A 23,893-nucleotide genomic window follows, 5' to 3' on the forward strand; every position below is an offset into this window, starting at 1 on the left:
CAGACACCAACACTCACAGACACCTTCGTCAGACACCAGCACCATCAGACACCTCCATCAGATGCCAACACCAGTCAGCAGGTGCCACCTCTTCCAAGGTCTAGGTCCAAAGCTAATGGGGGCCCTCTCTAAGTTCCTAAGTTTTAATAATTCCCTCCTCTTGCCATTTTTCTTCAGATGGAAGAGGATACTTACTCACTGCAGTTGCCACCTCCATGATACCTTAAAGTTCTGTTATTACCTTTGAAGTCACCTAATTAACAAAATTGTGTCCAATTAACACTTTTTTTAATATTAATTTCTCTCTGTTAGGATAGCACGTGTGCTTTCTTTTTCCATCCTACATACCGATCCCTCGTCACAGAACATATTCTCACAGCTGGAGACTGTAGAGCTGAGAATTACACTGAGACCTGACTCACTCTAAAACTGCATCCTTCAACAAGACACGACCACACTGGAATTTCCAAAAACGGGGAACCTTGGCTGATGTTATTTGGAAGAAAAGGCAACCAGCCATTTGACGTTGTAGGAGTTTATCTGCAGATAGCTGGATCTTAGCTACCAAACTGATATAATGGAGAGCAAAACAAGTGAAGACAAAGGAGCTTGGAAACAGGTTAACAAAACAAGCTCGTGTTAGAACCTCTATTGTAGGCATGTGGTGCTCAAAGGCGTTAATATCCAATGATCATTTCAGGGGCATTTGTACATGTCTGAAAAGAGAGAGCTCTTTTGAGACACACACAAATGAAAATGAAAGACTGTGCCCCATGATGTGGGCTTGGAGCGGATTAAATACCTACCATTACGTCAATGTCGTTTAGCAAACCTGGAAGTGGAGCTGAGTTCAAGTTGGAAAGGATGCAGAATGTCACAATCAGACAGGTTTGAGAGTATTTTTCAGGGAGATGGTCACCCTATTGTAAATCTGAAAGGATACTTAAAAATGGCTCATATAAACCAAATTTGTAGTCTTCTTAATTTATTTTGTCTTTGGGTCACTTCTTCTCTGTAGAAAAGATAGCACCACCATAGAAAAAACAGCTAAATAAACAGCATCCTTTCTTACGATGCACGCAGACAGTATGTTCAGTTGTAATAACTTAGTTGAGACCATGATGTCTGTAGTTATTGTTCTATATATGCAAGAGAGCCATCTTGAAGCCCATAGGAGACTGAGTCCTCTCACACTGAGGAGGGTCTGACAGCTGGTGAAAGACTGTGAGGGCTTTGGGATCTGTGACGACCCGCGGCTTTGCTGTGTTGTCTTAGATGCCGACCTCTCTATCAGTACGTGCTGAATACAATGATTTCTTCTAGTTTCTTTTCAGGCTCTGCTTTGCTGATGGCAAATTTTAGTCATGACGCAGGTTGGAAGATATTACTAACACCACTTAGTGGTCTATTAAATCCCCAGCATTGGAGACCATGTCTTTCTTATTTTAGAACCAACCCCTGCTTGGCACAGAACTTTGCACACAGTTAAACTCAATGTATGTTAGTCAAAATGCCTTTTTTGGCCCTGTCATTGAGCTTGAAGGGATCAGTAAGACGATATAATTTACTGAAGTATATAATCCTATGGGACAAAAAGTATATTTTAAAGAGATTATTATGTTATACGTTATCTGGCCTGTAATCCATCCTTAGCAAGCATTGGCTGACAACGCAGTCCTCGTCCTAGAGCTAGGGCACACACATTCAACCTGTCATCACTGATGTATGTACCACAATAAAGTTCACATATGGGCACATCTCTCCATGTGTAAATCTCTACACATAGATCTCAGTGCATCTCTTTCTCCATTTAATTACGTACCTTTGCAATAATTACATGAGCTGAAATTTATGAGTTAAAATTTCAGATTATATTTCTTATCTTAAAATAAATTTCCAATATTCACACCTTACTGAAACATTAGAAGCAATTTCAAAATTGGAAATCCTGTCATTTTATCTCTGTCACAATTAGGAATGTTTTATACAACAGAAAGACCACTTAAGAGGCTTAAAAACACATTGGCAGCATGTGTTTTATTAGTAATGGAATTATTTCTATTTTTCTCTTTTCAAAACTTTATTATTTCTAATTAAAATAATGTATGCTTATTGATTTAACAGAGCTCAAACTTCACTAAGGAAAACAATGTTAAAATCGATGTTTTCCTTTCATAATTTTTCACACTGTACTTATTTCCGAAAAGATTCTTTAACTCAAAATATGACTATTTTCCAAATCAACATCTGTGGAGCTAAATCATTTTCTGAAAATCAAGCATCTTTTAACTGCATTTTTCTCACTGATATAAAATCTGCTTCAGCAAATATCTTAGAAACTGCAATCTTATTACTATTGCTTTATTTCTTTGATAAATTCCTAGAACGAAAATGTCTAGGTCAAAGTGTTTTCCGGTTTTAAAATGTAATGGTTGCCACCAGACTTCATTTCATAAAGATTATCAATTCACATTTCTATCTGCATTTTTCAGACACACTCATTAAGTTATATCAATCTTTCCAACTTTATAAAAAAATTTGTATTTTTATGCTTTTTTACTACCATTGTGTTTGCACAACTTTTATCATGTTTATTACATATGTACTTCTATTACTTATTCTGTGAATATTCTATTTATATAGCTGTCCCAGTTTCATTGGTTTTATCAATTTATAGGATTTATTTAGATACAAACGACTCGTGAAGTCATTCACACACTCTCCTTCCCCTAAGCTGGCTTGATTCCAGTGAGTTCAGTGCCTTTGAAATCCCGTAAGGTGAAAGCATCCTGACCCCTTAACCACTGCTTGAGGGATGGCCATCCGCTAGCCAGGAATACGTGTTTTGGGATCAATGTGTGCAAGGATAAGTTCTGTTGTTTTAAGACACTGACTATTGAGTTTTTCTGTTACCAGAGTTCTATTGCCCTGCCTGACATATTGAAAATACAGAATTTTTAAAAGCAATCTGTCAATGGTTTGCTTTATGGCATTTGTGTTTCTGAATGTTTAAGTTTTCTACTTTCCTGAGGCCCTAAAAAACGTTCTCCAATAATTTCTTGTAATTGCATCGTGATCTTTCATGTTGATTTTTAATAAAACTAGATTTAGGGTTCTTTTTGATATGATGTAGAGCATGGATCTAACTATTTTCTTTCACAGGCTGAGTCTGTGGTGCCAACTTCAGTTATGGCTAATCCAAGTTCACTTACAAACACCACTAAACCACCTCACAGGCAGAGTGAGTACCTTGTAGGAAAAATACTAATTCTTCCCTCCTGTCCTTTGCATCATTGTTGTCATTCCTGTCACTTGTATATAAGCAAACACAAGCCTATAGATGATAGCTGCATACGTACATAGAAACATAGATAAAAAGATAGATGATAGAAATAAATGTAGCTAGAGATAGAGATATACACACATGAGATACATTCATAAGTACTCAAAATTGAATACATTGTTGCTATTATTATTTTGAACAAAATAATTACATCAATTAAAAATAAGAAAAATAAAAGTTTCTGTTTTTGCAAACATATCACTAAATTTGGAAATCTGTATCCAAATCTTGCTAATAAATTATATAAATGATGATGCTAATATTATCTACATTATAAAGCATCAATAAAAATGGAAAATAAAACAAAGATCAAAATAACAATTCATAAACCATTTTATCAATAGATATAATTACATGTACATAGACGTTAATACATATATAATTTAATGCATTCAATTATATTTTACAATTAAATTTACAAAGAGATGTAAATATGTATTCTTTTTGACTTAAAAATAAAACTACAAAAAATATAAAAGGAAGAGGAATTCAGTTCAGGAAGAATTTATTTTTATTTAAGTAAAAAAGCAGAAACAATTGAGACAAAGAATATGCAATACTGTATGCAAATGTTTTTATCCTTTTCCTTTTCAAAAATCATTTCTATAGAATGAAGGATTGTTTAGGCCATGAAATAGCTTAGAGATCACAGAGCCCAACCCTCACTGAGATCCAGAAATTTTAGGTGACTTTCACAAGTCAAACATTAATTAACTTAGTTGTTCTGTAAACACAGTGATTACTAGAAGAAAACCAATTTGATTTTTATCTGATCATTACAAATCTCTCTAACTATGTACATGTGAGTGTGTGTGTGGGGGGGGGTGGTGTATGTATGTGTGGATGTGTATGTATGTTTGTGTGTATGTGTGTGTGGGTGTGTATGTATGGGGGTGTGTATGTATGCATGGGTATGTGAGTGTGTGTATCGGGGGGGGGGTGTGGATGTGGGTGTGTATTTCAAGTGACCTGTTTCCATAAGACCTAACATACCAATCATACCCTCCGTGATGATTACAATTTAAATAATGTATGATATGCAAGTATATACACCTTACTGGAGGAATATGAAACTATGGTGGGTATTTCCAAATATTTGCTCTATGGAAACTAGTTTTTAAATACTGATTACTAAAGATATATTGTAAATATACACTCTTTAAAGGTTTGCTGTTTTTTCTTGGTATAATTTTATGAAAGGATTATTGAGGACTATTAATTTGTCATTTACATCAAATGACAATTTGGTAAATTTGCTTTGAAATATTTGTTCAACCAATAACATATACTTATTGAACACCATAAACCGTATTCATTCAGGCATTTAAAAAGTATTGAGGGGCCAGCCCTGTGGCTTAGCGGTTAAGTGCGCACGCTCCACTACTGGAGACCCTGGTTCGGATCCCGGGCGCGCACCCTCGCGCCGCTTCTCCCGCCATGCTGAGGCCGCGTCCCACGTTCAGCAATTAGAAGGATGTGCAACTATGACATAAAACTATGTACTGGGGCTTTGGGGAAAAAAAGGAGGAGGATTGGCAATAGATGTTAGCTCAGAGCTGGTCTTCCTCAGCAAAAAGAGGATTGGCATGGATGTTAGCTCAGGGCTGATCTTCCTCACAAAAAAAAAAAAAGTATCGATCACCTAGTACATATAAACACGTTAGGTTTGAAACCCAGAATAATGGGGCATAAAAAGTCATGATTCCTGTCCTTATGAATTCACAGACAGTATTCTAACCACAAAAATGAAATTAAAATTGCAATTTGAACATGAAGTATAACCCATTATTCATTACTTTGCCTTTCCCTGCTGAGCGAATTTTCATATATACATTGTCTGTTTGGAGATTGTTTTTTGAGAAGTGCCTGTTCCTGTGGTCTTTAGTATCACTGGTCTTTTTCTTACTGATTTATAAGGCTTTCATATTCATATACTTGACAAAAACTTTTGTTGGTTATACATGTTTCTCTAACTATGTTAAATTTTTACTTTTATAAAACACATTTCATCTTTTCTGTAAAATACATATTTAGTAAATAATAATAAGTGAAATTTAATAAATATTTAATTTCCCCAGCACCATTAATTTAAATCTATGATTTCCATCATATAACAAATGTGACTCTTTTCAAGCTCTGTTTTTCTCAGTCTATTGATGGACCTGAGCTGATGTCAGACTTTTAAATACATGTCATAGGTTTACAAATCTTGATTCTAGCATCATGTGTCCATCCCTGCACCCCTTCTTCCTCATCTCTATTTTTCTTTTGTTTTCTTTCTCCTCTTTTTCATTTTCTACTTTCTCTTTATTCTTCTCATTTTCTTTTTTTCTCCTCTATTTCCTAAAGTGCCCAGACTATCCTTGATTCTGTATGCTCCATATGAATATTTAAATCAGCAAAGATTCCATGAAAAATTCTGTAGAAATTTTGTTGAGAATTATCTTGATTTCATAGGTAAATTCTGAGACCATTGCCATCTTTATTAAATTATTATTAAATTAAGTCATTTACCTGTGTTCATGATATATCTCTACTTATTTAGGTCTTCTTGTTATTTCCTCCAACAAATTTCTCTAACGTACTCTTGTAATGTTTGACAAATCTGTTCCCCCACCCTCAGCTTATTTATCTCCTAATTTTTATTTCTGAAAGGTAGATATTTTAAAATAGAAAGTATATTTTAACATGCTACTCTCAGGCCTAAATAGAAAAAATTTTTTATTTAAAAAATTATTGAGGACTTCCATTCTGGACAAGATGGTGTACGCTTGTTTCTTGCTCCTCTGCTCTGAGTATAAACTCTACAAATAGTGCAAGAGGCAACTGTGGGAGACTCTGGAAGGTGGAGAGTGGGAAGCACACTGGTTCAGGCCCCCAGAGCTTGAGAAACAACCAAACAGCATCGTGTTTCATGTCCCTACTCCCAGTGAAGAAGCAATCCAGGCTTGTCCTATCCAAAACCTAACACCAAAGGCAGCTCAGGGAGGCTCCTTCCTCCCCAGGATGGAACCGGAGCCCTCGGACAACACCGGATAAGCCCTGCACACCTCACCACAACAAGGGGTATCCGCTGGGAGCCCTGGTAACCACGAGTGGCCAGGGGACGAGCCTGGGGAAACTCCGTCCCCACTGGTCTGAAAGCCCCTCCTCCCCAAGAGGCACATGGGTGGCTGGGGAGAACAGGACTGAAGAGGATCTGAAGAAAATGGCCCAAAACTTCCAAATGTGACAAAAGACACAACAGATTTAAGAAACTGAGCAAACCTCAAACAGGATAAATCTGAAGAATTCTGTGCCTAAACACATCATAATTAAACTTCTGAAAACAAACGACAATGAGAAAAGTCTTGAAAGCAGCCGGAGAGAAGTGGAACGTGAGCTCCAGGGCACAATTCCAACGACAGAGGACTTCTAGTCTGGGACCAGGGAGGCTGGTGGGAGGGAACGCATCACTCGCCGAGTGGTGAAAGAAAAGAACTTTCAAACCAGAGGGCTCCTCCCAGCAACATGATCCTGTAGGAATGAAGGTGAAATAAAGACATCTCAGATGAAGGAAAACTGAAAGAATTTGTCCCTAGCACACCCAAAAATTGACTATTGGAAATTCTTCAGACAGAAGGGAAACACTAAAAGGAATCTTAGATTATCAGAAAAGAAGAAAGACCAATGAAAAGAATAGAAATACAGATATATACAATTGGCTATCCTTCTCTTCATGATTTTATAAGGCATGAGGATAAAAGAAATAATAACAGACAACAGACACTTAGGGGACCCGTAGACATTCGCTATTTGGCCTGAACAGTGTGTGAAGCAATGTTAAGGCTTCATGAGGAATACACATTTCAGTCTGGCCAAAACCCCATGCACCAATCCCTCATGTTTCACACCATGCTTACTTCACCCAATCTCAGGATCAAGTCTGACCTAAAGTGAGGCTTAAAGGATTGGGAGAAGTGGCTGGAGTGGGTCAGAAAGGAGTGGGCTTCCAAAGGAAGGGAGTTGGAAACAGCACAGTTTCTCAGAGCAATGATCTATCTATTGTCCACCTGTGGAGTCAGCCAATATCTGTCACATTTTCCTTGGGTTCTGAGGACTAGGATGTTTTAGAAAACATAGAAGTGTACTTCATCATATGCAAAACGTGCTAATAAAATTAATGTTTTGTTGTATATCAAGTTAAAAGGAAATATGTTCATAGGAAATTGAGTGTTTTACTTTCTTCTTTTCTGAGCATGACAAAAAATGTAGCATTGTGTTTTTACAGAATATAGTAGTGCAGACATAAATATTTTTGTAAAGGACTATAGACTGTGAAAAAAATGTCATTTTATCTAGATCTTATAAATAAATACAAAACAGAAGAAAATAAATTATTTCTTTCTTACTGGGGCTTTTTGCCTGTTCACAACAGATGTTGTTTCTACAAGTTAGTTTGCAATTTCTTTCATAACTCAGACAGAACAACCCTTCGTTTTATAGTCAAGAAATAGATATAGTGCTGCATATAATTCTGGTAATTATGTGACAAAACTGCACTTTGCTCTATGAAAACCCTGGCCATCAATCTTTCAGTTTAGTGTTGGGGCAACTTAATCTTCTGTTGCGCCAGCTGTGCAGGGCTAAGCCGCAAACACAACAGATTTGCCAGACTTCCACCGAGTGAAACGTGAATGATCAGTGTGAAGGATGATACAGAGCCAGACACCTGGCCAGTAAGTTAGAGTAGGTCTGCATAGCATGCAATACTCCATTGTCTACTGCATAGCACTCCAATATATTTGTCACCTGGTTTACAGGAAAAAAAGACTGTTGTCAAAGGAAGTAAGTATTTCCCTTTTCTAAACATGGTTCATAATATTTGAATTTGATGCCCTATCTCAGACCTTGGATTGAGACACCATAGTTCTGAATAAAAGAGTTTTAATTTATAAACAGTGGGAGGAAGAAATGGAGTATTTAGTTCAGGAAAGACATAACTCTTAAATTTAGAGCCTAGTCACTTTCAAGGTTTTTCAGCTTGTTCAATACTATGTTCATTTTATATCTTATAGACATATAATAGAATTTCATTAATGATAACATGCTTAAGTTGAATGTACTGAGAAGTCATCTTAATATTTTACATTGGTTTATAATTTATATTTTTAGAAGTATTTTCTATTCATTATTTTACTTGAAGCTTAAAATATTTTGTAAAATAGCTGATGCAAGCTTTCCATCCCACTTTGCAGGACATATCGAATTTAAGAGAAGGAGAATAGTCCAAGTCTCACAGTATGTGACTGGAAAAGGTAAAAATACAAGTCAGTTTTGTGGTCTTGGCAATTTCTATTTAATGGCTACATGAAAATGAATATCCCTGCTATTCATAATACACATAAATTTATTATATTGGAAATAAATGCTTTTGAAAGTATTCTATGTTTCTATGTATTCAAACTTCTGTAAACTACAATAATTTACTTTGTGTCATTAACAGTGAGTCTGAGGAGAACAGGGACGAGTCAGTTTCCGTGGAAGATCCCTGGGCCTGAGAGAACATGGTGCACTGAGAGAGCAGTGGCCAAAATCAACATATATCTATGAGCCTGAGAAACTGAAGTTCTGTGTTCTACACCCTGATTGATCGGCTTTGTGTGAAATCAAGATTTAGTCATACTTCCAGGTAGTCAGAGGGAAGCAGGACTTTTAGACGAATCAAGTTACTGATTTTAGCCAGTCAAAAGACAACCACACATCTTCTTTAGAATGTAAAATCCTAGGACACCTATGGTTGAAATTAAATCTTAAAATGTTAGACTTTAGATGAGCAGGCAAGGAAGTGCCAGGACCTAACAGTCAGGCCTGATACCTCTACTCAGGAAGCAAAGAGCCAAGTTCAAGTGATGTGAAGTCTAGGTTTTGAGTCTTGGTGGAGCTGATAGCTTGTATCAAAAAGGAGATACAAAGATGAAGGTCTATGTTCCATCCCCAACAGTATCACCTATGTGCCCTTTCCTGTACTTTTACATGATTATTTGCATCTGGGTCAATGATGCTGCTATGAAAGTGGGTCCCCAAGCAAGGCAGGAGTTTTCTGCATCAGGCATTTTTCCAGGTGTAAGCAGGAAATGAGCACAGATGCAAGATAACGAAGACCTGGTTTCAATCTTGAGATGAGAACCTAGCACAGGGAACCAACACTGTTGAACTGAGAACACCATGAGTCCTGAGGAGTGGCTCTCGTGTATTACAGGTAAAGAAAGCCCCCTGAGGTTTCGGCTGGCTGACAGACGCCTATTCTCACCTAGTGTCTGCAGAGCTAAACGACCAGCTCAGTGCCAGACTGAGTTTCTAATTTTGAACCTAAAATACTAACGACCTGAGAAATATATGCCACACTCTCATTTGAAATTTGACATTTGGTCAGTTGTCTCTACACACAGAGTGAAAAATAAAAACTGATGAAAATAATCATATTTGTAACAGATCAGCATGAAAATGATGCTACTGAAAAATGTACCTGAAATTTTAAGCGTTTGTAACTTTTTTTTTGCGTGTGTGAGGAAGATCAGCCTTGTGTTAACATCTGCCAGCCCTCCTCTTTTTTTGCTGAGGAAGACTGGCCCTGGGCTAACATCCACGCCCATCTTCCTCCACTTTATATGGGACACCACCACAGCATGGCTTGCCAAGCAGGGTGTCGGTGCGTGCCCGGGATCCGAACCGGCGAACCCCAGGCCTCGGCAGCAGAGCACGTGCACTTAACTGTTTGCACCACCGGGCCGGTCCCTGTAACATTTTTTTTAACATTACAAGGCCAGAATTTTCATTTTTTGTATATATAAATGCATAGGAGGCTTCCCAGTACACAAAGTTTGGAGAAGCATACAAATTTTTTTTTATTGGAGTGATGTAATTTTTCACTCATTGATTATAAAATACAAATTTTAAATAAACATTTTATTTTCCCATTTTTTTATTTTTGCTTTTGTTGCCTGCGCTTTGGGTGGCATATCCAAAAGTCATTGCCAAGACCAACGTCAAGGAGCTTTCCCTGTTTTTTTCTTCTAGGAGCTTTACAGCTTCAGGTCTTACATTTACGTCTTTAATCCATTTTAAGTTGATTATTGTATATGTTGTAAGATAAGGATCCAATTTCACTCTTTTGAATGTGTATATCCAACATCATCTATTGAAGAGACTATCCTTTTTATGACAGTAACAATATCTTCCATGACATTTTAAGAGAAGAGAGAATGGATTAGTTAAGCCTATAACTTTTACTTAAATGAATATAATTATGTAGATAAGGTTTAACGAAAAATAGTTTGATGTGATAATCAAATAATGTGAGGAAAATAAATATCAGAGCTTTGGAAAATCTGAAGCAATGTATAGTAAATTTCAGAAGCTCTCAAGACTTAAGTCAATTAAGACTGTGACGTAATTGACATCACTCGGTCCCCTTAGAAGTAAGTAAACTACTTCCATCCTATCAGAATTCTCTGATAAAGGCAGATAAGTACGTGTGAATCAAGTTTATCTTTCAAACTAAGCTGAGATCTTCGAGTTCCTGAAGCCAGCTTCCTGGGCCCCCACTTTGTGTCTAATAAGAATCAGACCTGCTTAAGAACAATTTGCTTGCAAGTTAAAAGACAATGTATTTATATGCAATAGATTTATATACATGCCTCACTGACTGAAACAAGAAACACAGTAAGAGAAATACTTGATTTTGGAACTTAATTTCACATTAATTAAAACAAAAACAGTGACATCATTTTCTGATTAAAATTATATAAACACCATTAGAATTTTAATATTTAAACTTTGGATAATAATACATATTATCTCAGATGAAAGTCTTATCTTCTTCTTAAACTGTCCTCTATATATCTGACTATACAGGATGCATGATTAGCTGTAATGTCTCTATGGTGAAATTGCCTTGTAATAACCAAGTTGGCATTTATTTCACTATTATTACACAACAATTTTTCCAAATATATATTTTCCTTCAGACACTATAATGGTGACAGACTAGATTGGTGTTTCTGTACCCTTTCCCTACTACCAAATGTATTATGAAAATTAATCAAGATTCTGCTCTTGTGAGTAAATAAAAGCATAAGCATTGCAAATCAGTTTATATTTTAACATTATATATATATTATGCATAAAGAGTATTACTCAATGTTTTTCAAGATATATTCAAATACTTTATTAATAGAAACTAAGGCATTTCCTCTTTTATCCCTCACTATCCTCAGCTTTAACAGTTGTTTGCTGTCTCTGCAGTTAGCTAGAACTTGGTTTGAACTTTTGTGTTTCAGTGAGTTATTTCAACCCTCTTAGCAACAATTTTCTCATCAAATAAAGATAATACTAGTCTCATCTCTTTAGCATTAAGTGTAATTATACACCAGTATATACATGCATGTTGCACACATATACATTTGTATATACATATATACCTGTATCTACACACATGTACATATAATACTGTTATATATTAAGTGTAAATATACGCCAACATATATATATAGATACTTATATTTGTAAATAACAATGTATTATGTATATAACATAACAATAAGAGTATTATTCACTCATATACATGTATATAACACATATATACATATATATACACATATGTACTTGTATATGTGTATATATGTACATGTATATAGGCCAATAACGCTGTTATATATACATTGTATATAATACTGTTATTGACTGGTAGCATTTTCTAAGGACTAGTTGTTCCCTTGTTACCGTCATCCAAATGGTCACCAGCTAGTTTTCAGACTTTTCCCTCAATCTCATTTGATTATTAGTAAACTTAATTTTAATTTCTTCAACTTTAAACTCAAACTGAATCCAAGACCCATATTTGCAGCTTATTTATTGTATGACTTTATTTCCTGGTTTATCTGAGATTTAGATTCGTCATCTACTGAAGGATAATAATGATCCCTTACCAACCCGTTATCACACTATGATGACATGTGAAAAATCAAAGGGGAGCAGACAAAATACTTTCTATATCATAAATCTCTAAAATGTATCAAGGTTGCAATTTTACTAAGATGAAAGAAATGTAAATTTAGAAGATATAAAAATACAATAAAAATCTAGTGGTATATCCTAGAGCATTTTCTAGTCTTATTTCAATATTTATATTTATTAGAATTTTGAGTAGTAACTATTTTAAAGCTATATAATCTAGAGATAATGTCCAAAATATTAAACAAAAATCTATAATGCTCAAAATTGTGTAATATTTTGCTACATAACAGTTCATACCTTCATCTGATGAGAGAATTATTCTTTTTTTAACATACTACTAGCTTGAGAAATCATATTTAAGTTACAAACATAATAAGAAATAAACTATTTCCTATTTTTCCCTGAAAACATCATGCACAATGGAGCATTCTTGAATGTGAAATTCTGTTTACCGATATGCTTTTTGTAACACAAATTGCTTTCTTTTAATCTCTCATCTTTCAAAGAGCAGCTTAGAAAATTCTGTGTTAGCTTAAAAAAGAAAACATACTCTGATAGCAGAGGATGGTTTCGATCCATCGACCTCTGGGTTATGGGCCCAGCACGCTTCCGCTGCGCCACTCTGCTACCTATGCAAAATGGTATGGAGATTTCTCAAACAATTAAAAGTAGAACTACCATATGATCCAGCTATCCCACTACCGGATATTTTTCCAAAGAACATGAAATCAACACTTCAAAGAGAGTTAAGCACCCCTATGTTCATTGCAGCATTATTCACAATAGTTGAGGCGTGGAAGCAACCCAAGTGACCATCAAGGGGCGAATGGATAAAGATGTGGTATGTATGTACAATGGAATTCTACCCAGCCACAAAAAAAAAACAAAATCGTGCCCATTTGGGACAACATAGATAGAACTTGAGGGTATTATGCTAAGCAAAATAAGTCAGATGGAGAAAGACAAATACCATATGATTTCACTCATATGTGGAAGATAAACAAGCCAACACGTAGATAAGGAACACAGATTAGTGGTTACCAGAGGGGAAGAGAGTGGGGCGGTGAAAGGGATAAAGGGGCACATACGTCTGCTGAGAGATAAAAACTGGACTGTTGGTGGTGAGCACGATGCAGTCCATACAGAAACTGAAATATAGTGAGGTACGCCTGAAATTTACACAATGTTGTAAGCCAACATGACCTCAATACAATAATTTAAAAAAAAAGAAAAAAATCTCACGTCAGCTTCCTTCATAAGCTATTCAGTGGCAGATACTTGACAGAAATGGCTATGAGGGAATATAAAATAATGCTTGATTTTAGTGATATACTTTTGTTTTCAAAATGTGTCCTCTATGAATATTTCAGCTCTACAAAGGCAGGAATTACGACTATTTTTCAGTTAAGAAAACTGACATAAGGAAGATCTTAGAGGTAAAGCTGGTACTAAAGTTCCAGGCTCGAGACTTCAAGACCTGTTCCGTGGATGTAACTGTCACCAACATGTTGGTTGTACCAGGAACAGGGTCAGGAGATCAGCAGTGCACAGAGAAATTCCAGTGTACATGCACTACACCAGTTTAAAACCCCACAAGTTTCATACCTCTGCCAAAAATTCAGAAACAGTAAAAATTAAAACCAGATCAGTTAAGTGATATTTAGTAATAGTTTATTATGCATAAAAGAACAGTTTGCAAATTGGGAGTCTTCAAATCCAAAACTAAATACGAAGCTCAGAAGCATGGGGATACAGGATGGCTGGTAAAGTAAAAATGAGGACCTTGTTTGCCCTTTACAATGATTATTTATCACAATAGGGGTTTTCTGATGGCAGAGGATGGGTTAAAAGTGATTATTTTATACCATTTTAGGAAGATGACAGTTTCTTCTATGATTTTTCAGCGACATTTACAAGAAATAACCTAAGTTTCGCTTATATCCATGAAATAAGCTGGATTTAGTGTTGCTGACATGGCTTAAATGTTCCTATCTACTTGGGGGATTTTCAAGCTTGGTCTCCAGCTTATTTTATTTTAACATCCCCTATCCAGGTAAATGACTTAAAGAGATGTCACTTCAGATCTAGCCTACAATTTGGGTGTTAGTTTTAAAGTTTACCCTTCATTAACACTACATTTCAATCATAAAAATGTGATGAAAAATTTGACTTGAAAATTAGAGGAACATTCAGAGATCAGAGTACAAAAGAAGCATGGATCTCTCAATGGTGGGTTGAAGACATACCTTTCGAGATACAGTCACCGGGATATCAGCAAAGGTTATAAATCTCCGATTGAGTAATATCTGTAGCTTCCAGGCGGCATCAGAGGCCAACGGCAAGCACCACTGGGGCAGCTTGAAGAGGGGAGCTGCAAGTTACCCTGAGACCTCTGAAGGTGCCAAGGATTTAACCTGAGTAATTAAGGATTAAATTCGTTGCTACAGCCACTGGATGGTATATTGACCTTCTCACTGATGTCCATCTGCCCAGGAAGGGCAGTGATTCCCATAGGAAGGCAACAGTGGATGCTGTCAGGACATCCTCAGGCACGCCTGCATTAGAAATGCTAATAAGGATAAGCCTAGGGTCCACTGAACAGGATGCTAATGACCAAGTAATTGTTCTATAGTATTATAATTAAGTATGATGAGTCCCGATAAATGCCATTTATTAGTCCATCATGGCATTTAATTGATCTAACACTGGGAAGAATTTGAAAAGATTGAAAATAGGAGGCAGTCAAGGGCAAACAGGCTGAATCATGTCTTATGTTTAAAACTGTACTTTAACAGGAAAACCATTAACATTCTCATTAAACAAATTACGTAGACAAGGGATTCTTTAAAGTCGTAAGCACATAATTATTGTTTGGGGCAGTAGACCTGGCCTCATCCTGTTGTGAAAAAGGAGACTTCGGCTACTGAACTGATTTGATGGCACCGATAAAATTCTGTGCTTGCTTTTGTATGTGTCATAGTTTTACAGAGAGATTGATCAATTTTTTAAAAATAATGGACCAAGAATGTTGTGAGAACACTAAATTATAGCCTATAACAAAAGTTGAAGGAATGGGGATTATTTAAAATTTAGAAGGTAAATTTTGAAGGATGCACATTCGTTATCTTTAGATAATTGATTTGTTGGGACGCAGAATTGAACTCAGACTTGTTCTGAGTTGCTCTGGACTTCCCGTGTTCAGATCACAGCGCTCCTGGGACTACATTATTTAGCCTGAACTGTACCATGTTATGTCACAGTTCACATATGTAGATTTTTTATTTCTTCTCCACAGCCAGTTCTCCTCTCGATAACCTGCCTAACTCCTACTTATCCTTGCTGTATTCTATCAGGCCAGTGCAGTTCTCTGATACACAGAGTCCTATCCCCAAACCCAAGATTGATAGCTGGGGACTATCTTAACCATGATTATCTTTATGGCTGTCCAAATATTTTCTGTCCGAATTACCTAGTTCTGTGGCCCACTCAATTTTTGAGAAGGACTACTCAATTTTGTCTTGTGTCTCCAATATACAAGCTGTTAGAGAAGATTACCATTTGCAAAAACACCGTGGGCGTGCTCAAGAATCTCCCCAGCGATCGTCTTGGACATTCGCACGTATGTTGCCAGGTGGTGGACGTCTGGATCCTAGTCCTGACCCGTTCCAGCCCACGGTCTGCTGCTATGGCGTCAGGTCGGGTGGGCGAATCTCCAGATGTTACAAATATTCTAAGTGTTTATTTTGATTCAAGGTAATAGTTTTTTTTTTTTGTTTTTTTTTATCTCTACTGTTCTCGTTTTCTGCATCTCTAGAACTCCAATTATCACTCCTGTTTCCAATGTCACTCCATGGTTATTTTCCAATTGCAAAACCCTTTGCATATCTTCCATTAGAAAATAAAGATTGATTGTTTCCATCAATGGTAATGCTTTGAGTTTTTAAAGCACAAGTTTCAATGTTAATTCTATCTCCTGAAATCATTATTTTTCATTACTATAAGTCTCTTGTTCTCAAGAATATGAGCCTCATAAAGAAATCAGAAAAAAATGTCTGAGAAAATAAGACTCACTGAGAATAATAGAGAAGAGATGTGATATTCCTTTTCTACTTCATTTTTTATTTTTCAATATGATCTTTTTAATTAAAATATTCAGTAATATTGTCATGGACGATTTTATGTTTTGGGAAGGAAAAAATAGGTTTTTGTTGTTTTAAAACTGAAGGAGGATGGGGCCGGCCCGGTGGCGCAAGTGGTTAAGTGCGCGCGCTCCGCTGCGGCGGCCCGGGGTTCGCTGGTTCGGATCCCGGGCGCGCACCGACGCACTGCTTGGCAAGCCATGCTGTGGCGGCGTCCCATATAAAGTGGAGGAAGATGGGCATAGATGTTAGCCCAGGGCCGTCTTCCTCAGCAAAAAAAGAGGAGGATTGGCGAATGTTAGCACAGGGCTGATCTCCTCACAAAAAAAAAAAAAAAAAAAAAAAAAAAAAACTGAAGGAGGTTTGTGGGCCAGCCCGGTGGCATAGTGGTTAAGTTCATGTGCTCTGCTTCCGTGGCCCAGGGTTTGCAGGTTTGGATCCCGGATGAGGACCTACACACTGCTCATCAAACCATGCTGTGGCCGCATCCCACGTACAAAATGGAGGAAGATTGGCAATAGATGTTAGCTCCGGGCTAGTTTTCCTCACACACACAAAAAAATGTGAAGAAGGTTTAGAAATCAAATATGATATTAATACTTCATATTTTGTTTAGGATTTAAAGTTTTCTCTGCTGAGCTAAAACAAAGGATAATATTGCTAAATTGGATGCACACAAATCAATATCAAGAATTACTAATAAATTCAAGAATAGACGTCAAGAGTCAGAGGAAGAGCAGAGGGAGGTCAAGTGTCCTGAGTGTGCTCCTCAAGGCTTCTTTCTCTCACCAGATGTGCCTTCTAGACAAGAACAGTAGAAGAGTTTCCTACCCCAAGTGAGCAGGTTACTTCACACAGCAAGGAGAATTTTAGGATATCACGTATTTCCATCTATGTCTAAGCAGTTTCATATGTTATGTAACATTTTCCAGGAATCCATAGATTCTAGGCTTGTTCACCAAAAGCAGTCATAGACCAGGAATATCATATCAAAAACATTCCATGATTAAGGAATTTACTTCTAACAAACATCCTTAGTCTATGTATGAGTCCAATATCACTATGCTTACAAGGAGTTGAGACCTGATCACCTACCTTCCTGATTCCCAGTGTGTCCCTGATAGTGAAAGAGAAATGGATCTCAGGCCAGTTAATTAACTCTTCTCTTCCATCTGCAATATTTAACTTGATCTTGAAAACCATAGGAGCAGTGCACAGGTAGATAACATTACCAATTTTGTAACCCCAGGCCACTCACCTCATTTTGATGTTGCTGGAATAATAACTAGGCTTGCCACCAATACGGCTCTTTCTTCTCATTGTCTTTCTCAGTACTCTCTCAAAATTATCTCCAACAAGGGGGTTTTAAGGACAACTCACAGCTTTTATGATATGACTTAATGATTGCTAGTAATTTGTTATAAAAATATAATCTATAAAATTTTCAGAAAAAAATCTTAATGTTAGACTCCCATAGCAAAAGTAGAGTTTTCAATTACTAGAATTGGGAAAAGTACAGGTAAAGTCCTAGGTTCATGAAATCTACTTACAAGAATAAAAGTTGAAGGAAATTCAAAGAATCAATCTTCAAAGCAGGAATATCCTTATCACACTTATGTGCTTTAAAATATATAGCTCCCATAAAGGTGTATTTCTTTTGTCTTTTTAGCACACAGTAGGCATTCAATGGGCACCTGATGCCTCATTGACTAATTGCATAAAAATAAAAATAGGAAACAGAAAGGGTGATGTAAGCACTTGTTATTTATAATAATTGGAGAATTAACTTATTTCCAATCTAATTGTGTATAATACATTGAAAGTTACAGAAATGTGTATTGGATACTGCTTATAAATCCTAAAATGCATGTGATCTCAGAGCAGTATTAAATTTAAGGAATGCAGTTTCAGAGAGTTAATGAAATGATTCAATTCTTGCATTTCTCTGAGAACACTGAAAGATTTCCAGTTTACATGGTAGAATAATACTTAAAATTATCTTCCTTAGTGCACCAACTTCTTTGCAGCTCTGCCTTAGCCAAATCACAAATTTTATCCCTACATTTACCGTGAATAATTTTCCCCTCTCACTTCTTTTTTCCCTTTTCTTGCAATGAAGGCTTACTTGTTCTCTTAATTCTCAGAAGCAAGAATCCTTATTTCTGAGAAGCTAACATGTGGTGAAAAATCCACTTGGAAAACATAAAGTGCTACTTAGCTGATAGAGGGATGACAAAAAAATTATAATAAGAATTCATATCCTAGTACTTTTGGTCCTGTTCACTTGAATTATGCGATGTTCTAAAATCAGTTACAAAAATAGAAATGAGCAAATTCTAGGTTTGTCAAATAATTGAATTACTTAATATAAAATCTTGACTCTTTTAAAGAATATAGTTCAAAAAAATACTAAAAGTGTTGGATTCAATTTGAATGTTTAACCTAAGAAATATTTCAGTTTTTCTTATTAAAACCAAAATGAGTTTTAGTTGATATTTATTTTATATAAAAAGGTTAATCCTGTGTTATAAGAATGTTTACATGAAATACATTTTTAACAACCTTGAGCACGATCTGAAGTGCAAAGCTCTTCTTTGTCGGATTTTTAAATAAAAAGTAGCTTTCCTATCATACAAAGAAAAATAGAATTTTAGGTTTAAAGAAGTTTACATTGCTCTAGATTTTATTTATCTATTAATACAAATTTAAATCAATACAAATAAATTTTAGCTCCATTTATAGGAGTGAAACAAAATTATATAACTGTCAAATATTCTAGAAATTTCAGAAATTTTCTGGAAACACTATGACAGTAATGTTATGAGTAAGAAACATGGTGAATACTTTCAACTGATTTTCTTTCTGTAAAACACTTTGGGAAAATAACACTAAAACTTTAAGGTAATTCTGTGTTCTTCTTTGACATACAAAGAAAGGATATAGGCTGCAGAAACCCCTTAGTAGCATTTATATATTTTCCTGTACCAATAGCACTGGGATAATGGTGCATTATTTATCATCTCTGTGTATATATGGCCTTCAGTAAGAAGTTTACATGTGCATAATAACACATATCAAAATGTTTCAATTAATTTCTGGAAATGCTTTCTAAATATATTTTTATTTATATTATGAAATCCCTTCTTAGTTAACTAGGCTTTACAGAATAAGTCCATATGCAATACTAGTTGGGAAATAGCAAAATCTGAGTTTTATGTCTGTATTGTTTACTCACAATATATTTGACATAGCATCATTCAATTTCTCTGCCTCTCAACTTCATCTATTGTTAAAAGAATGATGCAGACGAGATTATATGTAATATTCCTTCCAGGACCATGACACTACAACTTTGTTTTGTTTAATCAAAAGCTTTGGATTCCAATTGGCATTTGATGAGTTATTATTTGTGATCAATAAATACCTGGAAATGTTTGGCAGTTGAAACAGCCTTCTTTTTGGAACTCAATAAATAGTATTGGCTAGATAAAAGCTTTTTATTATTAATATTGAAGACCACTAAATATTGTTTTGTTTTGATGGTTTAAAGGGACACTTCATTAATACACACTTGTTCCTCTTGTCTATATATTTTCTTGAAAGCTACGCTAGAGCCTTTGCATCTGGGCGTGTTCTGTTCTAGGTTTAAACTGCCTTTATGGAAACACCTCTCACGTAAGTGGGAAAATAGCGACTCAGAATCAATATGTTCTCACATGTGCAGCTGGGTACATTACCTTTGAGAAAACAGTTGAGTTTTAGAATTTGCAAGTTCAAAAGACATTTTCAGAATGTTTTGAGCAATCACGATTTCTCTAGAAAGAGCACGCTAAAAACAACCAAGCAACCAAACAGTTCTCCTCTAACACGCTTCCAGGGTGCTCTTACCGCTAGGGTATTGAATGTGGGGATACAGTCAAGAGAAGCCACTTACAGCTTTCTTTTTTAATTCTATCTAAAGTATGCATGTCCTCATTGTCTTTCTAGCCTAGAGCTGGTCTAGTGAGAAATCGAGTCTGACTCCACCAGGGTCATCATCAGGCATCTACCAACTGAAACACACATTTGTCATGTCCTTGTTGATGCATCGTAATTGCTTTCATGTCTTTCACTTACTAAGATGAAGGTTAATCGAAAAGAATGTGGTAGGAAATATTTAAATAATGCTTAATATTTAAAAGACAAAGAAAATTGTTCTTTTATGAGAATGTCATTAACAAATAAATTGAAAAAAATTTAATTTCTGGATAGAAAGCATTGTTTCTCCAAGCAGAATATTGTGCAACGTGGAGTAAGACAGTAAGAAAAGTTGAGTCCCTTTGCCTCTACCATTTCTTAATTGTGTCCTACGCATGTCCTATTAAATACAAATTCTCCCAAATTGTCTGCAGCTGATCCCAGTGAAGTATAATTCTTTCCTGCCCCATTTAACATGACAGTCCTCTTACATATATGAGGTCATCTTCTTAGACTTTATGTGTGTGTGTGTCTGTGACAAGGGTTTTAGAGGATCCTAAGTAAATCTTAAATCAATTGTGTACAGATCTTTATTTTGTGTTGTTTTTAAAAAATCTGATGTTTTTTAAGAGGCACTGGCTTAAAGAAGTAAGCTATGAAATTTGTCTTTGCATCATTTTGTTCTCAAAGAGCAGTAAAGCAAACAGTTATTTCAAACTGTGTACAAGATTTTATAAAAATAATATCCATCACAGAGGTTTAGTTTATATTGTTAGCAGTTGAGAAACAATCGATCTGATTACTCTGACTAGACCTGTAAGGCAATTTTCAAAAGAAAAATCTTCCTAAAAAGAAAGCTAATTATCACTAAAAGAATTTAATTATTCCAATTTTAAACTCCCAGTTCTGACAGAAATGAAAAATCTTATTGAAAACATAAAAGGACAAAGCATATTTTTCAACATAATGAAAAGAAACTTAGAAATAGACTTGCTTAATTTCCCAGTCTGTACTAAAAATATGTTCCCATTCATTGAGTTTTACTTTTTGTGATTTTATTCACTATTTATCAGATAGTGAACAGCCATGCATTTTTGTTCTGGCAGCAATCCCTTTGACTACTGCGTGTTATTTGTATTAAAAAAAAAAGGAAAAGCCAAAATCAAAACAGCCGACAAATGTTGACAAGTTGCAGGTGCACTATTCATCAAGCGAGGAGAAATATTAGAAGTGCTCATTAGCAGTGTGGGCTTGCTGCTCTTCAGGGTATTTTTCTAGTCCTTAATGGTCTTCGCAGTTTAAATACAATACCATCATAAACGCGAAAGGATGCTATCTTTATGAAATCCTAAAACTACAAAGGAAAGTGATTTTTCAGAAAGATTAATCTGGTAATATGATTACTTCCTAAACGCATATTTTATACACTTCAAGCAGAAGACAAATTGTTGTGTCTAATAATTTTCTAAGACAGTCCCACAGGGTCAGCCTTCTTGAAGTTATTTGGTGGTAGCAAACAAACAATTTCTGAAGAGTTTTCCATGGTGGCTGTGGGATGGTTGCTGCTCTGTTCCACATTTTTTTCCATTCCATGGCTCAAGGTGGAAAAGCAGACACTATTGAGGCCGTTCTATTCTTGTGACAGAAGGAAAAAAAGGAACATTGGATAGAACGAAGAGGTGACTTAGAGATTAACCTCAGACGTGTACCCTCGTTTCTGCTCCCATTGCGTTGGTTGGTCAAAGCAGCTCACATGAAAAAAACAATGTTAAATGGGTGATAAAGAAAGACTGTACTTCACAGGGATTGTCCATAAATAATTTAAAACAATAACAGAATCTACCACATTCCGCCCATGAGTCATTCGTCTGGTATCCAAGAGGAGACGTAGGTGACGATTGTGGAGAGACAGGTTTCCTTGCAGCACAGAGGTCTCTGCATCTTGATTAGGTCCTTGTGAGGGAGCAGTGGGCCATTTTGGCATATGCTCAGGTGGTTTGGGAGAACCAGGTAACTCACGATCTCTGAGTGCCTCGCCCCACATGTCCCTTCCATGTCCGAGGGTGCCACTCTCCAAATCAGGGCCCTTGATTTGGCATAGCAGACCTATGAAACTGGAGAACCCAACTTCTTCTGGAGTCTATTATGCTTTTTCCTTGGCTTGGTCCACAGCTTCTTCCGCCCCTCAGAGGCAGGAGATGGGAGTCTCTTATATCCTGCCAATGAGGTATTTGGCATGCCCTCTTACTGTAAATTGGTAATTAATCATTCTCAGCCTTGCATTGTCTTTCTTCAAAGCATTGACTATCCCCAGCATGGCCACCCAATTCCAGAGTTATTTTAATTACGCTTTGCCCTATCTTTCCTAAATGCCCGATCTAGTTTCCCTGTAAATGCCTTCTCTCACACCAGTAAACCATTGCAGTTGGCATATTGCAGGTTACCATCTCAGTGAAAGTTTAAACAGTTACATTGTTACTACCTGCCAGGGGATATCTGTGTCCCGCCTACCATCAGTAACGGGTCCTTATTGTCAACCAGCACAGCTAATCTAGATCCAAAATCCCGTTGTAGAGTCTGCTTTCTCAGAGCACCCCCAGCACTAACTGTCATCAGTCAAACTCCCCAGGAAGCAGACTCTACGCAGGAAACAAAGACAACTTACTGGAGAATTCTTTTACAATCAACGCCTCCGTAGGCAAGGCAGGAAGCAGGGCTGGTCAGAAGATGAAGCTGACCTGTGATACAATCGCAACAAAACCCCAGCCAATCCCACCGGGAGGTCTGGACCAACGTGGCTGTTCAGAGCTGCCCTGATTCGGGCGAGGGGCCAAGCTGCTAGGCTTCAGCATCAGCGGTTGCCATAAGCACGTTGCCGCCAAGAAGGAAGTACAGCCAGGACAAGGTGGCTGTGAAGACTCAGGCAGCGCGGGCAACGAGGGCCTCGGTCTTCCAGGACAGATCTGTGCAGCACACCACGACTCCCACGACACCGTCTCTTCCATTTTAGACGGCTTCGTGCACATGCACTTGTATCTCATTATGATTTTAATTTGTATTTCCCTGATCACAAATGAATTTGAGCAATTTTCAAATTTTCACTGGCCATTTGAATGTCTTCTTCAGTAGTGTCTAGGACTTTTCCCCATTTGCTGCAGAATTGCAGTGTTTTCATATATATAGGTATAGAGATAGAGACAGAGACAGACAGAGATAGACAGAGAGAGTCATTTGTCAGACATATGTGTTATTGAAATGTTTTATCCTACTTAGTGCATTGCCTTTTCATTATTTAATGGTGTCTTGTGATAAACAGAAGTTATTAATGTCAATATGGCCCAAAGTATAAATTTTTAAAAATTTTGGTGAGAATATTTTGCATTTTGTTTAAAAATATATTTGTCTACTTTATGGTGAGGAAGATGCTCTTCTGTGTTTTCCTCTAAATGCTGTATTT

The 23,893-nt window shown here is 36.4% G+C and overlaps 1 non-coding gene and 1 pseudogene across 1 annotated transcript; one reads left to right on the forward strand and one right to left on the reverse strand.

Moving 5' to 3' along the window:
* The first annotated feature begins 816 nt into the window (after positions 1 to 816).
* The window catches only part of LOC131415050 (UDP-GalNAc:beta-1,3-N-acetylgalactosaminyltransferase 1-like), a 43,212-nt pseudogene continuing 20,135 nt past the window's right edge, over positions 817 to 23,893 (forward strand).
* On the reverse strand, positions 12,896 to 12,967 carry TRNAM-CAU (transfer RNA methionine (anticodon CAU)). The gene has a single exon. It is a non-coding gene; the product is annotated as a tRNA-Met (tRNA).

The sequence above is a fragment of the Diceros bicornis genome, chromosome 15, assembly GCF_020826845.1.
Source record: "Diceros bicornis minor isolate mBicDic1 chromosome 15, mDicBic1.mat.cur, whole genome shotgun sequence".
NCBI classification, from domain to species: domain Eukaryota; kingdom Metazoa; phylum Chordata; class Mammalia; order Perissodactyla; family Rhinocerotidae; genus Diceros; species Diceros bicornis.